Genomic DNA, 12108 nt, shown 5'->3' with positions numbered 1-12108 from the left:
AGTTTCCACAAGGAAGGGAAAGCAATGAAAAATCCTGGAAAAGAATCACTACATCACCCGAGACAGCAATAAACCTGTGCTGTAATCTATCACTTTATCTCTCGGCTTTACGCACAGGGAGGGAATAGGATGACCAAACATCCCAGAATTGGCAGGGACAATAATGGACTTCTAAAGTCTGGAAGGAAACATAAAAAGCCCATTATTTCTGTAACCTGGCCCAGTGCCCACCCGGTTGTTTAGCGCTTCTTAAGTGTGTGCTTACCTCATCATCCTTTGAGTTGGAGAATCACCATGTTCTTGTCTTTGGCCAAATTCCCAACCTCGCTACCTCAATGCTAGGTCCACCACCTTTAAGATTAAAGGGTCTTTTCTCTCAAGAGTGCCTTGAAAATCAGCCAGTTCAATGCTTCTTCCAACACCTTCGCTCTTTCTCCTGTGCTGCCTCATGCACATAAGAGAAACTCCCCCCCAACGTGTGTAAAGCCATCAGCTTCTCCTCTTTCATGTCCCTCCTGAGACTCACCACTGGTGTGAGGCTTTCCAGAGCCAGCCAACTGACCAGAATTAGATAGGCGTTGATCTGGGCCTACTTACTACGTAAAACTTGCTCAGTTCAGCCGTGTGTCATGCCTCTTGCTATTACAGTCCACACCTTGGTTTCATCCTCTCACCATGGCTAGTCATGAACCAAGACAGTAAGTGCTGGGGAGCAGAGGAGGGCAAGGGCAGCTGTTTAGCTGTGGGCCAGTTTGTCAGTTTGCCATAACGGGCAACCAGTTTGGAAAAGAGATGAGTTCTTGCTTAGACACTTGCAATGAAATGGTTTGATTTTCAAAGTCCCTAGCAGCTTGTGTTTTCAGTGGGCCCTGATAAGTGCTGGATATACCCATCCCCCATTATCTGTACCTCACTGGTGTAAATTGCCAGAGAGGGCATAAAATAAATGGAGCCAGCAACTCCATGTTACCTCAGCTGAGGGTGTGGCCTGGACATTGGAACTGCAGAAAGAGATTCCCTTTCATTTGTTCCCAAACACGCAAACCACCAAAGGGAATAAAGACACGTTCCTTCTTCAGCCATGGAAATAACATCAAGGAGGCAACCAGCCGATCTTTCTAGCCAAATGCTTGTTGTTCCTCCACCACAAAAGCCTGCCCATATCACTGATTGTAAGACGGCTGTCTCAAGAAACCTAGCTAGCTAGCCAGAAACATATCAGAAACTCCAAGCGTTGAAAGAGACCTCAGGAGACATCGAGTCCAGCCCCCTACCCAAAGCAGGACCAACCCCAACTCAATCAGCCCAGCCAGGGCTTGGTCAAGTGTGTGCCAACCTAGACCTTCCTCACTGCAACTTGAGACTATTGGTCCTCATTCTGCCATTTGCCACCACCGAGAACAGCCTCTCTCCAGCCTCTTTGGAACCTCCCTTCAGGAAGTTGAAGGCTGCTCTCAAATCCCCCCTCACTCTTCTCTTCTGCAGACTGAACAAGCCCAAATCCCTCATCCTCTCCTCATAGGTCATGTGCTCCAGCCCCCCACCCCTGATATACTCACATGGCTTCCACCCCTAGGGAAACGGAGCACCCCATTGACCCCTAAACTAATGTGGTAGGTGATAAAGTTATGTTGCCTTTAGAAGTTACCAGTCCACAGCACATCTTCCATCTGTCCCAGGTTATTATAAGGTATAAAGGTTAAAGGTCAGGTTTGCAGAGGAATTTGGTATCCAGCAGTTCCCCGCTGTTCCCAGTTGAACTTATCCTCTCCCAACAGGGGAATGAGCTGCTCTTCAGTAATGCCAGGGCTGGTCAAAACCCATCCACCAGCCTTTGTGTTTGACAGGCAATTGGGGTTGCCACTCAACAGAACGGTTCCCAGAATAATGTCTGATTTCCTTTGGAGTGGAGGGAACAGGACACCTATGTCCGACTCCCCTCAGCACCTGCACCTATCCAGTTCCCTGGCTTTTCCTTGGCCAGCAGGTACATTTTCAACTCAGCCCTCTTGCAACTCATCTTCAGGCACACTCTGCCATTAGCAGCATTAGTGCAATAATATGTCACCAAAACACATCACGCGAGGAGCACAGTAATCATAAAGATATTATATTTCGCATTGCCTTCCAAGTGCTATTAAATCTTCACAAGATACATAGCTCTGACTCAGGATAACCACAAAATACACGATTTAAATTGCAAATTACAGCCTTTTACCACATCTGAAAGCCTGAACCTTGCATACACGACATTATTTCCGTCTAATTGCCAACGAGATTAAAGTATTTAAAAATAAATTTTCTCAAGAACCTTTCCCATTAGGATTGGCTGGAAATGAACGATCGCCAAATGAATAGATCTTCTCTATCATTAGCATGTGAAATCAATACAATGAAGATGAATATCTTACCAGTGCTGAATTGTCTTTTTCATGTCTCCCCATTAGCAGCTATTCCAAAGAGACAATATGGATGTTTCCTTCTCTCTCTGCAGAGGTCTCCATAATCAGAAATCTCGCTAAATGCATTCGGTGGAATCAGAAGCCGATTGTGTGTTTCCCCCATCTATGAAAGAAATAAAGGGAGATGATGCATGAGAAAGGCTTGACATATAGGCAGAGAGTCATAGGATACAAAAGGGGGACATTTCAATTGTTCCCCTTGTTTTTTGGCAATTTTTTTGTCCTTCCAAAATTTGAAGACATTTTTGATCAGTTTCCTAATGTGCTAAAAAACTGATTTAAAAAAATCATACCAGTTCCATTGTAACAAATTCATGGCCCTCATCCCCTTCCCTGCCCCGATTTTGACATTTCTAAACATGTCAAGATTAAAAAAATTCCAAATACTTCTCTCAGGAGCTCTACATGGTTGCATATTCTGCGTTTTGGTAAGGACGGCCCTGCACACGGCCTTAGATTATTTCTTTTGGGGAGCAGTATGAGTCAATGGGACTCAAACCATCTTGGACCAAAGCCCCATCAAGTTACTACAGGTCATCATCAAAAAGGAGACCTCTTATTCCATTAATTGCTCTGGCCACAAGTCATATTTGGCATACACGGTATTGTTCCTTGAGTCATGTCACTGATCTATGCCAAATCTGTCAGTTCCATGAGGAATACAGCTAGTTCGGATTAGGAAGCCTAATCCGAACTAGCTACTCTGTGCCGCGTGTAGGCGCGCGGCATGGGGTTCAAACTGCCGGCATTTAAAAATGGCACCGGCCGGCTTCATGCAAATGAAGCCCGGGAAATTCAAATCCTGGGCTTCATTTGCAAGTGCGGTATGCCTACATTACCCTCCTAGTTCAAATTAGGAAGGTAGTGTAGACATACCCTAAGAGACCAGACTGAAAAATTCCTTGCTTTCCCCATGAACAAAACAGAATAAAATGTTTTCCTTTTTCATTTTGTTCACAGCAACATTTCAAAGCAAAAGGAAATGTTCCATCATGATTTGTTTTGAAGCGTGTGTCAATTTTTCAAAAATACAACATCTAGGGGTGTTCAAAATCAAGACAAATGAAAACTTTCATTGGAAACCGAACAAAACGTCCTTTGCTTCAGAAATTGCCGGTTGAAAAAAAAGAAATAAAAAAAAATTAATCGAAAATGCCCCGGTGCCTTGGACAAAAATTTCATTTTTACCAAAACATTTTTCAGTGGAAAAAATATTTCACTTGAAAACTTTTGGCCAGTTCCAATGTCACATCAATTCCCGGCCCAGAAGGGGTCATGTGGTCTGGATAACACAAGCCAGGGAACGCCCTTGAAATGATTCCTGTTTATGGGCTTGCAAAGTTTCTCCTCAAGGCTCCTGTGTTCCCACAATAGGTATTTGGAACTGCTAGGGCTTTGTAACACTCCTCCACTCATGCCATGTATTGATAGTAGGAGAGGAAGAAAGCCGGATAGTGTTTATTTAATCATGCTGAGTAGTTGATGTTAAACTGACACATTACTATGATATAAATATATTAAATTAAAGTACCATTACTTAATAGCAATGCAGATGCCTTAGCACATTCAATTATCCTTTCCCTCTTCTTCCATATTGCTGCTTAGAGGATTACGGGAGCTATGTATCAAACAGCCATTCATATTTTTGTGCCGGGCTCCAATAACATGTTATGCTTACGGAACGCGAGGGGTAATAATAGTTGTATTCAGGCAGGTCTGAATACTCTGTTAATAGCTGTGCAATAGGCTTAGCTCGGCTGACAAAGTGGCCCCTATTCATGTCTGTTCAATTAGAGATAATCGCTGCACGCCTGAATCCCACACATTTTCCACACAAACTTTCCTCGGCGAAAGACGTCCTGCCAATGATGTGGTCTGGTGCTCATCCGCCCACTGGCGTTGCTATGGCTCGCGGGGGCCGGAGCTGAGCGACGGCGTACAGCCGGGACTGAGACAATGAGTGGATTTTCATTCGCCATGGGCTGGGGTTTCGGGTTGGCACAGCAAACTCAGTGCCGCTGACCCTCGTCTGACCTTGTTTTCCCCTCACTGCTGCAACCTGAGGGCACCCTACAGGGGAACTTGGAAGCACGCCGGACGGTAACGATAAGAACACAACGGGGCTTTTCTCAACTGCCTATTCGTTATAAAGTAGGTTAGCCGGTTATAACGGATGGCAAATCATCCCTCAGCATCAATGCATGATGGGACTATTTTTCATGCTATTGAATCCATTGGAACCTGGAGTTTATTTAACCCAGACAGCAAAATTGGGGTGATTAGTTCTTCTAAACACATGAGTGACCAAACGCCAAGGACAGCTCCGCCTTCAAGCTCCAAAAGGGAGGACAAGACGTAGATGGGCATGTTCACAGGAGCCTAAGGGAGTTAGACACTCAATTCCATTGAATGCCAAGGGGAGTTGGTAGCCTATTTCCCTTAGACTTCTTTGAGAACCCCACCGGAGTGGTTAGATGAGGGAACTGCGGGTCTGGGCAGGAGTCAGTGTTTTGTGTTTGATGCTAACCTTGGGCACTACACGCAAGCCACAGTTTTTAGAAAAAAAAGTCCCCTCTTTGTGACGGCTTCTCCTTCCGAGTGCCCGGCTTTCAGATCTCCTTTAAAAGCACCAAGCAAACTCAGCCACCGGGGTCTCATGCTGGGCATCCAAAACCAGTGAGACCTCATGTTACGGGACAGATTGAAAATGCAAACCATAGCTCGTCTCGACAGGGGAGTTCATTAGAGCAGTGGTACGAGTACCCTTACGGGCACTCGAGAGACGTCTGGGGGGGTCTGTCAACACAACTAACATTTGGAGAAAACTGAAATTGTGTTGTAAGTTTTACAGCACTTTATTATTTTTGTACTTTTTACACCCCAAAATTTCATCACCCGTCCGGCTACGATTAAGCTATTTAAACAAATGTGTTGCGATGGTAGAAAAAAACGGTGTGTCTGAAAACTGTAGGTACTGGGGGTACTTATATATTTTTTAAAGGAGTGCTTTAAGAAAAAAGTTGAGAAACACTGCATGAGAATGCACTTTGACGTGCTGAATAAGGGCCCAATCCAAACCCGCTTCACGCAATCCAACTGACTTCAACCGGCTTTGGATCAGGCCCGAACTGCGAGGCATAGTATGTAGCAGAGGACTGTCATCACGCTGAGAGACGGAATGGCCACATCATTACTCTAGCTCAGCGATTCCCAGTGTGCTCTGCAGACTCAGGGCTTCCCTCCCGCCCCCGCCTCCAGCAGAAAGCCCACGCGGACGCTCCTGCCCTGCGCCCCTCCCCCTGCAAAGTTGGAGAGCCAGCGCCGGTTTCCCGCTGTGGAAAGGAGCCCCGAACCTCACCGGCCTGCTGGGGGAAGGGCAGCACAAGAAACCGCTCCCATAGAGGTTTTCCCTGCTGCTCCCATTGGCCGGGATCACAGCCAATCAGAGCAGCAGGGGGTGGTGTCTGGGAGCGGCGGGAGAGACAGAGCCAGGTAAGTGCCTCCCTGTCTTCCTCATGCCCCCTCCCTCCCATGTATCCCCTTTGCCCAGACCCACACACCCAGCCCGCTCTTGCACCCTCCCTCCTAGATCCCCAACCCTCAGCCTGCTCCTGCACCCTCCCTCTCAGACTCCCCACCCTTAGCCTGCTCCTGGACCCAACTTCCCAGCCAGACCCCTGCCTCTACCCCCGCCTACATCCCTTTGCCTCAGGAAGATGCTACGACAGGTACCAGGTGAGGTGGGTCAGCCAGGCATGGAGGGTCAGGTTGGGCAGTCACCTCTCTTCCCCATGTTAGAGAGCTGTATGGAAGTGTGTGTGTGTGTGTGTGTATTTGACCTCTCACTGTGGGTGTATGCGGGATTAATGGTGTGTGTCATTCTGCCCCATGTGAACCCTAAAGTCTTACAGATAAGAAGGTAAATAAAAAACTCCAGCTGTGCAGTATTGACAGCTGTCGTGCTCACTTGAATATCAGTAACTTTACCTACTGTCCTGTCTTCAGCACAAGGAAATGTGGTGACTCCACAGATTCACTATTTGACTAGCTTTGTGGACAGTTCCAAGGCCCCAATTTGAAACAATTTTATATCCCGAGGACTGTAACTGTCTAGGAGATTCGGACACATCTGTTCCATTAAACTAACAGGTTTTGTCTACACCGCAGGGTTTTTGCACAAGAAGTTTTTTGCGGAAGAGATCTTCCGCCAAAACGTCTTGTGCGAGAGCACGTCCACACACAAGAGCGATGTGCTTTTGCACAAGAGAGCGTCCACACTGCATGGACAGTCTTGCACAAGAAAGTTCTGATGGCCATTCACAGAATGGCCATCAGAGCACCTGTGCTTTTTGTGATGGGCTCTTTTTGTGCATGAAACTCTCTGCTGAGCATCCACACACACCTCTTTGTGCAAGAACTCTTGTGGAAAAAGGAGTTATTCCTCATAGAAAGAGGTATAACCGCAAAAAGCCCTCTGCTCGGCCATTCTGCTGTACATTTTCTTGCGCAAAAAGGCGCTTGAGGTGTGAATGCTCCGCGGGTTTTTGCGCAAAACCAGCTGCTTTTGCACAAAAACCCTGCAATGTAGACATGGCCACAGACTTTATATGATCCTGATGGTCCCTTTTGGGCTTAGTCTGACCTTCTGCACAGTGAAGACCATGGAGTCTCTTACAATAGACCCCTGACCTCTGGTGGAGTTGAGGAGGTCCTCACATCATGGTCTAAAGATTCCAAGTTACAGAGAACCCACCATTTACACCAGTTCAAGCCAGCAAGTGGCCTCTTTCACCAAACGAACTCGGTCCAAGAAAACATATTACCATAGCTATCTTTTCTCTCTACACCGAAACACTGACCTTTTTCCGATTTTTTTTTCTTTCGACATGAACGCTTGGGCGAAAATACCACACACTCATGAAACATGTTGGGGTCACTTGATCTGCAATTTGTGTTGACAGTTTTTTACCCAGCCCTGCTGTGAAGTGGTTCATAACAGCCCCGGTTGGAGAAGGGATATTGGATTAGATGGAGCACAACTCGGAGCCATTATGATATTTCCTCAGCTTCTTCAACAGAGGGGGCTCATAGGGTCCTTAAAAGCTTTGGGATTTGTAAAAGCAGATCGAATTTTGACTCAAGTATTACTGACAACGAAGATAATTTGTTAGGGAGATTAATCCTTTCTCAGCTTTCTCACAACTTCATATCAGATGGCTGGATGGGTTTTCAGTTGTCTGTTTGCTTCTTCCTAAAAGGGTTATCCTTTATCAAAACTTCAGTCAGGGCTGTTGAGCTTTTGTGCAGCAAAGAAAAATCAGATATTTTTTCTTCTGTGTTTTAATAGGCTCTTCTACAAGAGCCTTCTGAGTACTAAATGTCTCTCTCACTTCCAGTGATTCAAAACACAACACTAAGTCTATAGTGAAAGGCTGTTAGCGGGACTTCGATATGACATAACTGAGACAATTTATGTACCGACTCTCCTACATACATTGCTGTTGTTGTGGCCAAAGGAAAATTCAAGCTGCTAGTAAAACTGAATAGAGATGAGGAAAATAAATGAGAATTTTTATCCAGTAGGTCAAACGACATATTTCATTTCAATCTGGAGCATTTTTTAAAACGCGTTGCCTTTTTAAAAATTAAAATTGAAGAACATGTTCCAACAAAATGTCATTTGGAACTGAAAATTGAAATGCTTCATTTTCAAATGGTCAAATCCAAGTACCTTGGGTCTTTCGCCAAGGGTACATCTATACTGCACATCCCGAAATAGCTACCCCGCCTCTACACAAGCCGCCTGTTATTTTGAAATATTTTTTGAAATAACGGGCATGCTATTTCTCCATCCCATTAAACCTCATTGCACGAGGGATAAGGAATGGCTTGAAATAGCACGTTATCTCAAAATGTGGCGCTATGTAGATGTACCAAATTTCAAAATAAGCTATTTTGAAATCGTTTCAAAATCAGATGTGCAATTTGCACTTATTTCGAGTTCAGGGTGCTGTGTAGATGCACCCCAAATCGTTTGTATTGGGGGAGTCGGCATCTGGAAGTCAAATTCTCAGAACATTTTGGGCTTGCTGATTTTGGCTTTTTGGCTCAAAAAGATGTGGATCAACAATTTCCACACATCTCTCCCTTGCAGCTGAGCACATGGCAGAAGTCTTCTACCATCCCCACCACTGAGTAGAACAATGATTCCTACTCAGGACTTTTGAGAAAATCTAGCCTTCGATGGTTATAAATAGTTATTCATAAGTTTAAAACATAGAGGATAAAAAGGGAATATGCAGTGCAAAAAAGGAGCTGGCCAAAATTTTCCAGTGAATTCTGCTGCCACTGAAAGGGGCCCGATTTTCTGAAAATCAAGCCCCTTTAAAAAGTCTCATGTTAGACACTCAGGAATTAAGGTTTCTAAATTCACGTCACTCTTGAAAATCTTGGCACACAGTTGCGGAAAGAAATTAAGTGGGGCAGCTGAAAAAGTAGCCCCTAACCTTGATGTTATCGTCATGAGTAGTGAGCACACTTTTAATTGGAACACATCCTAACTGCTTTCGGAACAACTTGGAAGCTAGCTCCTGCCCTTCCGCCCCTCCCCACCTCCACAGGGAACTTTCCGTTATCGTTATGTAGACGCAGACATTTCCCTCTGCAGTACATTAGCAGACAATCCACTTGTTTAATTAAGCTTTGTGCTGTGAGCCCTCTGTTCATACACTTTAATAGACAGATATACAAATACAATGTCGGCTGGCATTACATTACATGTCAGCAGATTGTTGTTGTCTTAACCAATTTTGCAGTGGGCTTGGCAAAGGGGTGAGATGGGTCAAGTTAAAGGTAGCAAAGCCAGGTTGTCTTTAGATCATGTAAGAGTAGCCTCATGTTTTAATGAGCTGGGGAATTAAGCCACAGTACTTTCCCCCTTGAAGGGATGCCCTCATGCGCAGGGCTAGAGGAGACCTCAAATTGCATCTGCAGAAAGAGTATCTTAACCCTCCTCTCCAGAAACCCTTCACAGCAACAAGCTATCTTACTTGCCCCAGCATTAATACCTCTGGCAGACAATTGCAAGAGTTAGGCAAAGGACAACAGGAGAATGCTCTTCCCAAAAAATATGAAATGTCAATATTGTAATGAGTGCCATCATTAGGCTTCAGAGTTAGCAATTTCATTTGTCGCTTTTCTTTTCAAATGGTCTACAGGCTCAGTTATTAATTATATTACTGTAGCACCTACTGTACTAGGAGTTAGACAAGCACAGCAAGGAATCATTCCTACCACAAGGAGTTTATAATCTACTATACAAGACAAAAGCAGGAAGTGACTTGCCCAAAGTCACACACAGCAGATCAATAGTAGAGCTACAAATAGAAGCCAGTGTCAAATTCACTGGATCTCCCTGCCTCTCAGGAAGACACTATATCTCTTCATCCCTAAGTCACCTTTCCAAGATTCTTTATGCAACCACCAGAACACTGACCAAAAAACTTCTTTCCATTGTGACTTGGCAGAATTCAATTTCTATTTTTTATAGTTTTGATAGATAATATAGATGTTTCTTTTTTATTTATTTTATTGTTGCTTTCCTTGACTTTTACCAGCTGTCGGAAACAACGAGGAAGGTCAGACCATAGCAGTTCAGGCAAATACGAAATGACACAATGTTTAGATTGAAAACTCTAAAGCTTTTTAACCGGTAAAACACACCTTGCCAACATTGCATGTCAAAATATGCAAAGGAAAGATCCTGAAACCAAATTCTAGTATGTTCCCAAGCAGCATTTTTCTGACTTTCCCACTCTGTAAATTTTGATTATTTTGGATGGAAATTCTTTGCATCGGGGAAGGCGGGTAAATAGTGACATCAACATTTACCAATACAATCAAACCCTTTTATCTCTAATTATAACCACATTCCATTATTTTAATTTTATTAAGTATTAAGTTTAAATGAAATTCTCTCATCCATTTTTAACTAACGTATGAAAAGAAGATTTGTTTTCCTTTCTTTTTAACTCTGTGAACTGTGTGAAAAAAGTTGCCTACTTGTGGTCCCACTATTGATGTCTTTCACTCAGACTATAATCAAGCGCTCACTTGATTATAGCTTGAGTGAAAGACAAGGTCTATGGGGCAGAAGCCATCTTTGTTCTGCATTTGTACCACCATGGGTTCCTGGCTCAGGACTGGAGCCCCTAGATGATGTAACAATACAAATAATAAATAAAACCAACAACTATGGGCTTCTAATACAAGGAAACACTCACAGGGTCAAAGGCAAGTCAATTAAGGCCAGGTCTACACTCACAGGGAACGTTGAATCAAGATACACAACTCTGGCTTTGTTCATTGCATAGCTGGAGCTGACGTTCTTTGTTTCACGTTTTCCCATCATCCCCACAGCAGGAGACCAACAGGAGTAAATGCTCCTGGTGGCCTCCCTTACTCCTCACAGAAGCAGTAGTACCAGCAGCCAGCGGGGGTGCTCTCTGAGTTTGATTTAGCAAGTCTTAACTAGACCTACTAAATCGAACCCTGAAACGTCCATCGCAGCAGAATCAATCTTCCAAGAATCAGAGGGGTAGCTGTGTTAGTCTGAATCTGCAAGAGCGGCGAGGAGTCCTGTGGTACCTTATAGACTAATTGAAGTGTAGGAGCATAAGCTTTCGTGGGCAAAGACCCACTTCGTCAGATGCATGTAGTGGAAATTTCCACGGGCAGGTATAAATATGCAGGCCAGAATCAGACTGTGAATGACTTGCTAACTACAAAAGCAGCTTCTGCTCTCTTGGAATTCACACCTCCAGATCAGCTACTAGAAGTGGGCCTCATCCTCCCTGATTGGATCCACCTCGTCATCTCCAGCCTGATCCTGGCCTGCATATTTATACCTGCCTCTGGAAATTTCCACTACATGCATGTGACGAAGTGGGTCTTTGCCCACGAAAGCTTATGCTCCTACACTTCAGTTAGTCTATAAGGTGCCACAGGACTCCTCGCCGATCTTCCAAGACATGGTCAAAGTAAATCTTGAAGAGTACCTTTGAATCAGACTAACTCTTTCTGTTGTCAATCATTTAAGTATGTCTCCACTCAGTGTGCCATCAGTCTCTTTCTCTCCCAGCTGGGAGAAAGATATAAAGTAGTGGTCATATCAGCGAGTGCCATGGGGACCATTGGGAATCAATGTGTGACCCTCAAGATATTTTGTTTCCCGTTGCCCGTGTGCAGGTTGCCAGATTCTGCTGGTTTTCATCCATGTCATTTTTTCCCTGTTGGTATGACGAAAATGACACGCATGTCACGCCACGGCACATGGAGTGAGGTGCGTGCTGATTGCAGACAGCATTGACTGTGAGAGCCATGCACCCCATCGGTAGCCAATCACAGCGCTGCTACAGTTCCGTCAGCACCCCCCGCACGTTTTAGGTCCGCCAGCGCAGGGAGCAAAACTGCCCTATTCTGGGAGACCATCTTGGCTGCAATAATCTTGCGGCCCACTGAGATGGAGGGCCACTTGTGCAGACCGCTCACTGGCCTCGGTTGCCCGGCACGGATAGAAAAAAAGAATTTGAATGACCCCCTAGTGGGTGCCAGTTTCAGAGACAAATGGGCAAGTTTTTCTATTTGT

The 12108-nt window shown here is 44.8% G+C and overlaps 1 long non-coding RNA gene across 1 annotated transcript in view; it reads right to left on the bottom strand.

Annotated features, from left to right (window-relative positions):
- Nucleotides 1-2417: 2417 nt before the first annotated feature.
- The window catches only part of LOC142829391 (uncharacterized), an 86896-nt gene continuing 77205 nt past the window's right edge, over nucleotides 2418-12108 (bottom strand). Inside the window, exon 3 of the long non-coding RNA XR_012903783.1 lies at nucleotides 2418-2565. This is a non-coding gene — a long non-coding RNA (uncharacterized LOC142829391). The remainder of the gene's footprint in view (nucleotides 2566-12108) is intronic.

Source organism: Pelodiscus sinensis, chromosome 5, assembly GCF_049634645.1.
Source record: "Pelodiscus sinensis isolate JC-2024 chromosome 5, ASM4963464v1, whole genome shotgun sequence".
Classification (NCBI taxonomy): Eukaryota; Metazoa; Chordata; order Testudines; family Trionychidae; genus Pelodiscus; species Pelodiscus sinensis.
This window is presented reverse-complemented; position numbering and strand designations above follow the sequence as displayed.